Below are 10,032 nucleotides of genomic sequence, written 5' to 3'. Positions count from 1 at the left end.
CCAGGGGGAAGAGTGGGGGGGGGAATAGTTAGGGAGTTTGGGATTGACATGTACACACTGCTGTATTTAAAATAGATAACCAACAAGGACCTACTCTGCTCAATACTCTGCAATGGCCTATATGGGAGAATCTAAAAGAGAGTGGAAATATGTATATGTATAACTGAATCACTTTGCTGTACACCTGAAACTAACATGACATTGTTAATCAACTATACTCCAATATAAAATAAAAAGTTAAAAAAGAGAAAGCAGTTTCATGTTGTAGAGGAAAAACTCACTCCTCCTGTGTCTCCCTTACTCATACTGTGACCACACCTCACTTCACTTTTGACACCATATGTATGGGTTTTATACACATCAAGCTGGGACACGAGCTGGGTGTCCTACAATTCAACTCAGTCTTGATGCTATCTACCTAGAGATAGGATCAGGTTCCACAGGCTAAGGACTCAGTGCTACTAGACTGACTCCACCCTCCTTGCACACTTTAGATGCTAATCTCAAGCCCAGGTGGTCACCTGTCCTTCTGCCCTACTGACTGCAAATCAGAAGTTCCCACAATCCCCTTCTCAGGCTAAATCAATTTGCTAGAAAGGCTCACAAAACTCAGGAAACCAGTTTCCTTACTAGATTACTGGTTTATTACAAAGGATATTAAAGGATAAGAATAAACACCCAGATGAAGAGGTACATAGGGTGAAGTCCAGAAGGATCCTAAACAAAAGAGTTTTTGTTCCAGTGGAGTTTGGGGAGCACCACTCTCCTGGCACATGGGTGTTCACCAAGCTGGAAACTCTGAATTCTATAGTTCAGGATTTTTATGGAAGTTTCTTTCCATAGACCTGATTGGCTAACTCAATGGCCATTGGTGATTGAACTCAGTTTCCAACTTCTCTCCCCTCCCCAGAGTTTGGGTGTGAAGAGGAGATTGGGCTGCAAGTTCCAATCCTCTAATTACAAGGTTGGGTCCCCCGGCATCCAGCCTCCATCAGGAGGTTACCCAATGGCTTCCCAAAAGTCACTTCATCAACATACACTCAAGTGTGGTTGAAAGTTGCTTTTTATGAACAACGAAAGATGTTCCTTTCACCCTTATTGTTTTAATCACATAGGAAATTCCAAAGGTTTTAGGAGCTCTGTACCAGGAAAAGGGATGAAGACAAAATATATATTTTTTACTATACATCACAATATCACACATATGGTTTAAGCTAATTCTGAAAGGTGATGTTTCTGTAATTAGTGTCTTAATGAATGAGTTTTATGTAATTTATCACATTTCATAGTGTTAGAAAAATAAGCTGTTAACTGAACACAAATTAGTCTTGAGAGTAGCTTTCTAGAAATTGTTTTTTAAGACTGTGATAAACCAGATTAGTAATAAAACTGATAATTGTGAAATTTGCAGAATTTGATCTTTGGCTATAATTCATAGAATAATTCCTCATAAAAGAAAATTAAATGGTAGTAAAGTGTTTAATTTTAAAGATTGTTGCCTGGCAATTGATTTTTTAAGAAGGAAAAAAACTGAATTTATATTAAAAGCAAACAATTGTATTATTATATCAGTGGAAAAAAAATTTGTTGTTTTAAATGACCACAGGATCATTAAGTTACATCCTTTGTGGAAGATGGGTCCTAAGCCAGAGTTTTAAACTCTATTAGCTGTCTTCCTCTTAATACAGGATATTTTGGGAATGCGTTTTAATTTTCCCCACAAAAAAATTATTCTACTCTGTAAATGAAACTTACTATCTTTAATATATGGGAGAGTAAAGCCCTGAGCCAATCGGATCTAACTGTCCTTAAGAAAAATTGTCAAATACACACATACCCACTTGCACACATACATGCACATACACGCACTAGCAGCAAGAAATAGCATGCATTGATAGTTGTTTTTTGGACAGTAAAGAAAAAAAAATTCTCCAAAACCCACCAAGGTTCTGACCAACAATAACAGTAATCTGTAGACTTTTCTTTAAGAATTTGTTTTAATTTTTAAAAGTTTTTTAAAATTTTTAAAAATTATTTAGCATTTAAGTAGGTAATATATGCCTGTGGAAAAAATATAAAAAACACAAGAGGACACCCTAAAAGTTGAGTCTCCCTCTACACCTCCTCAAGTCACCCGATTCCCTGCTCCAGAGTTAATTATTGTGAGTGGTTTTTAAGAATCATCCCAGATATATTCTGTAACAACTTAATAGCAATTATTGTGCTGTCCGGTAGAAATATTGATAGAATGCAAACCTCAAGTACAATTGAAAATTTTCTAGCAGCTAGGTTTAAAAAGTAAAAAGAGGGCCTCCCTGGTGGCACAGTGGTTGAGGGTCCACCTGCCGATGCGGGGGACACGGGTTCGTGCCCCGGTCTGGAAAGATCCCACATGCCACGGAGAGGCTGGGCCTGTGAGCCATGGCCACTGAGCCTGAGCGTCTGGAGCTTGTGCTCCGCAATGGGAGAGGCCACAACAATGAGAGGCTCACGTACCAGAAAAAAAAAAAAAAAAAGTAAAAAGAAACTGGTGAAATTTATTAATATCTTATTTTTATTTGGCCCAATATAGGCAACATGTTATTTCAACATGTAAACAGTATAGAAATATGAATGAGATATTTATATTCTTTAGTTTTTCTCCCAAGACTTTGAAATCCAGTGTATGTGTATACTCACAACACATCTCAATTCGGACCACCCACACTTCACTGTAAAAGTGGGTACTATGCTGAACAGCACAGTTCTATCAAGTTCCATAATGTCTAAGTCTTTTTTTTAAGGAATTAAGAAGAATTTTTTAAATGCTTGCATACAATATACATCGTTCTTTATTTTCTTACTCTTTTAGACATGGTTACAGAGTTACATACATATAAGTATACACATTACATAAAAACTAGAAAATACAGAGAAGAAAAATTTTAAATCATCTATAATGCTATTTTAGTGTTTTAGTACAGGTACAAGGATAATTCTGACGCTTCTGGAACAAGTGTATAATATAAACAAAATTTAGTCAAAGCCTCATAGGTCTTAGAAGGCTGCCCAAAATGTCAATCAGTTAAAATTTTGTATTGTGAGGTGAGGGGATTCACTAACTAATAGTAAATATATATTTTTTGTTTGAAATGTGAAATCTCTCTTTCTATCTCTCTCTCCTTTCCTACCATTCAAATGGGGAGCCAATGGGGAACACTGTTAACAACTGGATTTTTTTTTTTTTTTTTAGCTTCAGTTTTATTGTTTGTTCTGTAGCTGGGGAGGGGACCACGCAGTACACTTCATTGTATACCATGCATTGCCTTTGAAAACCAGGGTAAAAGGGCTTCTTCTTTGCCTGAAGCCAATTTCTGCCCTCATACAGCTGTGTTTGGATATGCAGATGTGGTACAGAAATTTGGAAAATTACCACGTGAAATTATTGTTTATCTTTTCTTCTCAGGGGAACAAAGTTTTAAAGAAGCTTTTCACTGAAGAATAAAAATCTCAGTGTCTAGCTAACTATGAAGTATGCATTATAAAATCATGATATTCGGTGCCATGGAAAGAACACCAGGCCAGGAGTCAGAAACAGTCCTCGAGCTTGTAGTGTGACCTGGAAGCGCTCACATCGCCTGCTGTTCCATGGATTAGGAGGGGGGGGACTCGGAATTTTTAGGCCTCTAACAATCCCACAATTCTTCTTGCTGTGCATCTGGGCAATGTTCTTTTAAAACCTTCCTTTCAAAATATCTATTTTTAATCTTTAATCTTATTTTACAAGAAAATGTGTTATTCACAAAAGAACTACTGGCTACAATTTTTCTAACATATCCTTATGATTTATAGCAGGGGTTGGCAAACTGTGACTTCCAAAGCCAACTGTTTTTGTATGGTCCCTGAACTAAGAATAGTTTTTATATGTTTCAATGGTTGGGGAAAAAAAAAAACACAGAAGAAGAAGATTTCATAGCATACAAAAATTATATGAAATTCAGCCCACAGCCCCGGGCAGCGCAGTGCATGCCGGGAATTGGAGTCCCGCTGGCCCGACCTGTCACTGCCTCCCCGGGCGGGTGTCCCGGTGGGGCTGAGGACGGGGACGAGGACGACATGGTCGGGCCGGGACGCTGGGGCCGGCGACAAGCTGAGGAGCGCGGGGAGAATGCATAAGCTTAAATCATCTCAGAAGGACAAGGTCCGCCAGTTCATGGCATTTACTCAGGCTGGTGAGAGAACTGCCATCCACTGCTTAGCGCAAAGTGAGTGAAAACTGGATGTGCCACGGATAGCTTCTTCCAGAATCCAGACTTGTTCCACAAGGACTCCATGAGAATCTACGTGGACAAGAAGCTGGAGCAGCTGTATAACCGACCCACAAGATGAGAATAAAATTGGAATTGATGGAATTCAACAGTGTTGTGATGATTTAAGCCTAGACCCTGCCAGTATCACTGTTTTGGTTATAGCGTGGAAATTCAGGGCTGCAACTCAATGTGAATTTAACAAAAAGGAATTTGTAGATGGCATGACAGAGCCTGGGGTTGGGATAAAACTTCATTCATACCTTAAGATGTTTCTTACTTGCTGGATGAGTCGGAGAGGGTGGGTCTGCTTCCACCTTCTTAAGGCCCTGGAATTCTGTGTTCCCTGTCATATTCACCTGAGGATGCACATCCCGTGAGTTCTCAGTTCCCCCAACTCCAGCCCAAGGCAGGCAGAGCAGTATGATATTTAGCAACTGGCATCACATTTCCAGAAGACCTCATGAGGTGTCTCAACTAGAGACATTTTGACAAAGAGGAACCAACCAGTATATACATGGAGGGGACAACAAGGAGGGGAAGGTTATGTGTTAATGAATTAAAGAGCAGAGGAAAGAGGGAAGGAAGGAAGGGAGGGGGGAAGGAAGGGAGGGAAGGAAGGGAGGAGGGAGGGAAAGAGGGAGGAGAGAAAGGGAAGAAGGGAGGAGGGAGGGAGGAAAGGAAGGAAGGGGGAGGGAGGGAAGGAAGGAAAGAGGGAGGGGGGAAGGGAGGGAAGGAAGGAGGGAAAAAGAGGAAGGAGACGAAGGGAGGGGAAGAGGAAGGGAGGGGGAATCTGAAGCACATTTTTTTTCTTTTTTTTTTTTTTGTGGTACACAGGCCTCTCACTGTTGTGGCCTCTCCCGTTGCGGAGCACAGGCTCCAGACATGCAGGCTCAGTGGCCATGGCTCATGGGCCTAGCCGCTCCGTGGCATGTGGGACCTTCCCAGACAGGGGCACGAACCCATGTCCCCTGCATCGGCAGGCGGACTCTCAACCACTGCACCACCAGGGAAGCCCCTGAAGGACATTTCTTAATGATAAAAGTTTTATTTCACCAGGAGGGTAATAGTTTATTTAAAGCAGAAGTTAACACTCTAAAGAGAAAGATACAAATCTACAAGCAAAGTGGGGAATTCTCACATACATCTTACCAACTGGTAGAATAAGTGGATGAAAAATCAGTAAGGAAATAGAAGATTTGGAAAAGGAAATAGAACACTGCCCTTGATGCTGAAGAATACATATTCTTTTCAAAAAGACATAGAACGTTTATAAATATTGACCATAAACTGGGCCATAAAGTAAGTTGCAACAAATTTTAAAGAGTTGAAATGAAAGAGAGCATGTTTTCTGAGCACAATACAATCAAGTGAGGAATATAACAAAAAGATAGATAGGTTGAAATATGTGTGGATATTATACCTCTGAATAACCCTTGGGTTGAGAAAGAAGGTACAATGGAAATTAGAAAGTATTTTGAATGATAAAACACTACTTATGAAAACTTGCAGGATTCAGCTTCTTAAATGCATATTTTATAAAGAAAAGTTGAAAATCAGTAAGGAAAGCATCCATCGATTTCTTTCAAAGTAGAGGAAGGAGCAAGAAGTTAAACTCAAAGAGTGTAGAGAGAAGGAATTAACTTTTTTAAACAGGCAGTAATTTAATGAAAGTTTTTAAAAGTTGTAAGTAGAAAGGATTTGTAAAGCCAAAAGCTTGTTATTTGAAGACTTATAAAGTAATGAATAACAAATAACCAATATAGAATGAAAGGGGGGCATCACTATAGACCCTACAGATTAAAGGATGAAAGTATTATGAACAACTTTATGTTAGTAAATTTGAAAACCTAAATGAAATAGACAAGTTCTTTAAAAATGACAACTTACTGAAATGGGCATATGAAGAAATAGTTCCATAACTCTTAAAGAATCTGAACCCATAATCTAACATCTTTTCAGAGAGAAAACTCTTGGCCAGGATTGGTTCACTGGCACATCCTACCAAGTTTTAATAAAGAGAATAACACCAATTTCACACCACCTCTTCCAGAGAATAGTACAGGAGGAAGCACTCCCCAATATGTTTTGAGGCCAGCACAACCTAGATAATAAGACCTAGAAAGGACATTTTGAGAATGGAAAATTACAGGCTGCTCTCAGTCATAAGAATCACAAGATGCATATGATGAACATAAGGTACAAATATCCTAAACAAATTTTCAGCAAAATAAATCGAGCCCCCAAAACAAATCAACCAAAAGACCACGATAATTTGTCATGACAGAGTTTGTTGTAGTCCAGGAATGCAAGATTTTTTTAACATTACAAAGTTGATCAATGTAATTTATTACAGTAACAGAAAAGTGAGGGGGTGGATATTATCTCAGTGCATAACATGGGACTTTTCAAGCTACAGTAATTAAGAGTACATGGAATTGGGGGCCAGAATAGATGAATAGGCCAGTGGAGCAGAATGGAGAGCCCAGAAACAAATCCATGTTTACAGGAACACTTGATTTATGGGAAAGGTGGCCCTTTAGAGAAGTGGAGAAGGGACAGCTTTTCAGTAAATGGTCCTGAGAATTGGCTAGTCGTATGGAAAAAAATGCATCTTGATCTCTACCTCACACCGTACATGAAAGTCAGTTCAAGTGGGTTGTAGATCTCGGTGTGAAAGGCTGAAGGCAGAAACCTTCAGAAAATAATGGAGGAGAATATCCTTATGGCCATGCCATAGGGCAGGTTGTAAAATGTCATCAAAAATCACTGTAGAGGTATGGTACTGGCACAAAAACAGAAATATACATCAATGGAACAGGATAGAAAGCCCAGAGATAAACCCAGGCACATATGGTCACCTTATTTTTGATAAAGGAGGCAAGAATATACAATGGAGAAAAGACAGCCCCTTCAATAAGTGGTGCTGGGAAAACTGGACAGCTACGTGTAAAAGAATGACATTAGAACACTCCCTAACACCATACACAAAAATAAACTCAAAATGGATTAAAGACCTAAATGTAAGTCCAGACATTATAAAACTCTTAGAGGAAAACATAGGCAGAACGCTCTACAACACAAATCACAGCAAGATCCTTTTTGACCCACCTCCTAGAGAAATGGAAATAAAAACAAAAATAAACAAATGGGACCTAATGAAACTTAAACGCTTTTGCCCAGCAAGGGAAACCATAAACAAGACAAAAAGACAACCCTCAGAATGGCAGGAAATATTTGCAAACGAAGCAACTGACAAAGGATTAATCTCCAAAATTTACAAGCAGCTCATGCAGCTCAATATCAAAAAAACAAACAACCTAATCCAAAAATGGGCAGAAGACCTAAACAGACATTGCCCCAAGGAAGATATACAGATTGCCAACAGACACATGAAAGGATGCTTAACATCACTAACCGTTAGAGAAATGCCAATCAAAACTTCAATGAGGTATCATCCCACACTGGTCAGAAGGGCCATCATCAAAAAATCTACAAACAATAAACGCTGGAGAGGGTGTGGAGAAAAGGAAACCCTCCTGACTGTTGGTGGGAACATAAACTGATACAGCCACTATAGAGAACAGTATGGAGGTTCCTTAAAAAACTAAAAATAGAACTACCATACGCCCAGCAATCCCATTATATACCCTGAGAAAACCATAATTCAAAAAGAGTCATGTACCACAATGTTCACTGAAGCTCTATTTACAATAGCCGGGACATGGAAGCAACCTAAGTGTCCATCAACAGATGAATGGATAAAGAAGATGTGGCACATATATACAATGGAATATTACTCAGCCATAAAAAAAAGAAACTGAATTATTTGTAGTGAGGTGGATGGACCTAGAGTTTGTCATACAGAGTGGAGCAAGTCAGAAAGAGAAAAACAAATACCGTATGCTAACACATATATATGGAATCTAAAAAAAAAAAATTGGTTCTGAAGAACCTAGGGGCAGGACACTAATAAAGACGCAGACGTAGAGAATGGACTTGAGGACACGGGGAGGGGGAAGGTTAAGCTGGGACGAAGTGAGAGAGTGACATGGACATATATACGCTACCAAATGTAAAATAGATAGCTAGTGGGAAGCAGCCACATAGCACAGGGAGATCAGCTCGGTGCTTTGTGACCACCTAGAAGGGTGGGATAAGGAGGGTGGGAGGGAGGGAGACACAAGAGAGAAGAGATATGGGGATGTATGTATATGTATGACTGATTCACTTTGTTATAAAGCAGAAACTAACACACCACTGTAGACCAATTATACTCCAATAAAGATGTTAAAAAAAATTACTGTAGAGAAGACTGATAGAGTGTAGTACACTAAAATAAGAACTTCTGACCAAGAAACAGCATCGAGAGGTGAAGAGGCTTCCACATGAGGGGTGGGGGCCATGAGATACACAACTGACAAAGGCCTGTGTCCCTGATGCGTAGAGAATTCCCACAGAACAACAAGAAAAAGATAACCTAATTGAGAATGGGCAAGAGAGTTGACCAAGCCCTTCACCAAAGATGCTTTCCAAGTGGCCAGTGAAAATACAAGCAGGCACTCAGCCTCATTCATGGTGGGGTGCACATCAGAATACAACAAAATAGGACCTCACAACTCACTGTTCCAGGATGGCTCCAGAACAGTGCTGGTGGGCAGTCAGCTTTAACAAGACTTATGAAATCATGGGTGGGTGTCTGCCTTGACACAGTCACTTATGTGCCAGGATACACGTACAGAAACCTTTTAACAACATTCTTTGTGACCAGAAAACTAGAAACAGCCAAAATATTTACCATCAGTAGCGCATAGAAGTTATAAAATATGAATACGGTGGAGTGCTGCGTGACAATGGAAATGAGCCAGCCAGAGCCCCACAGTCACACACACAATGTTGGTGCAGAAATCCAGACGCAAAATAGCACACCGGGGGTTCCCACTTGTAAACTTCGAAGCAGGGGTGCAACAGCGCAGAGAAGCTGAAAGCTCTTCTGCCGAGACTGGAGCTGGAGCTTAAGGACACACTGAAGTCCAAGGACTTTTACCAGCTCACCTTCACCTTTGCTAAGGGCCCGGTGCAGAAGGGACTAGGTGTGTGTGCAGTGGACGTTCTTACCTTCTGTCTCCGTCATCCTACGTTTTTGCCTCTAAGCAGCACATCGAGAGGGTCCGACTGCGGCGGCAGGCCCTCCGGGGTCAGATCAGGGAGGGGGGCCCAGGCCCTCTCAAGCACCATTTCCTTGTTCCCATGGCCGGGATGGCCCCCTTTTTTTGGTTTTCTCCAGGTTTGTGGGTCTGTGTTGTCATTTGGGCGCTTTGCACTGTGATGAGCATCTTGTCACACTCTGTGACACTGCCTCTCTCCGGGGTGGCCCGCCCTGTGGACGGGTTTCTTGCCCTGCATGCTACCCACTCATCACACACCACCAGGGCCCTTCAGGAACTTACTGGGACGGATCTGCTTGTAACTCCTTGACCCACTGGAGACTATGGGGGCGTCTGCTGCCGTCGAGGGGAGCTGGGGGCAGAGGAGGCGCCCGGGGCTGTGAAGGCGCAAGGGCTCTGCGCATCCACCACCACCGTCGCGTGAAGGTCTGTGGGGCCCAGGAGGAGAATGGTCCGCACACGAAGGCTTGCGACCAGGAGGGTCATTTTCCATTTGTCCTGACGTTGGTGAGGATCTGGCCTCAACGGGGAGCATGGACGAGAAGGATAGGCGAGTCCCCAGCAGCGCGGCCAGGAGA

The 10,032-nt window shown here is 41.3% G+C and overlaps 1 pseudogene across 1 annotated transcript; it reads left to right on the top strand.

Annotated features, from left to right (window-relative positions):
* The first annotated feature begins 4,147 nt into the window (after positions 1 to 4,147).
* LOC308617885 (DCN1-like protein 2) lies at positions 4,148 to 9,615 on the top strand (annotated as a pseudogene). Its single transcript has 3 exons — positions 4,148 to 4,522; positions 9,247 to 9,483; positions 9,574 to 9,615. The product of its transcript is annotated as a DCN1-like protein 2 (transcript).
* The last annotated feature ends 417 nt before the right edge of the window (positions 9,616 to 10,032 follow it).

This window comes from Mesoplodon bidens, assembly GCF_964165515.1.
Source record: "Mesoplodon bidens genome assembly, chromosome: 5".
Lineage (NCBI taxonomy): Eukaryota > Metazoa > Chordata > Mammalia > Artiodactyla > Ziphiidae > Mesoplodon > Mesoplodon bidens.
This window is presented reverse-complemented; position numbering and strand designations above follow the sequence as displayed.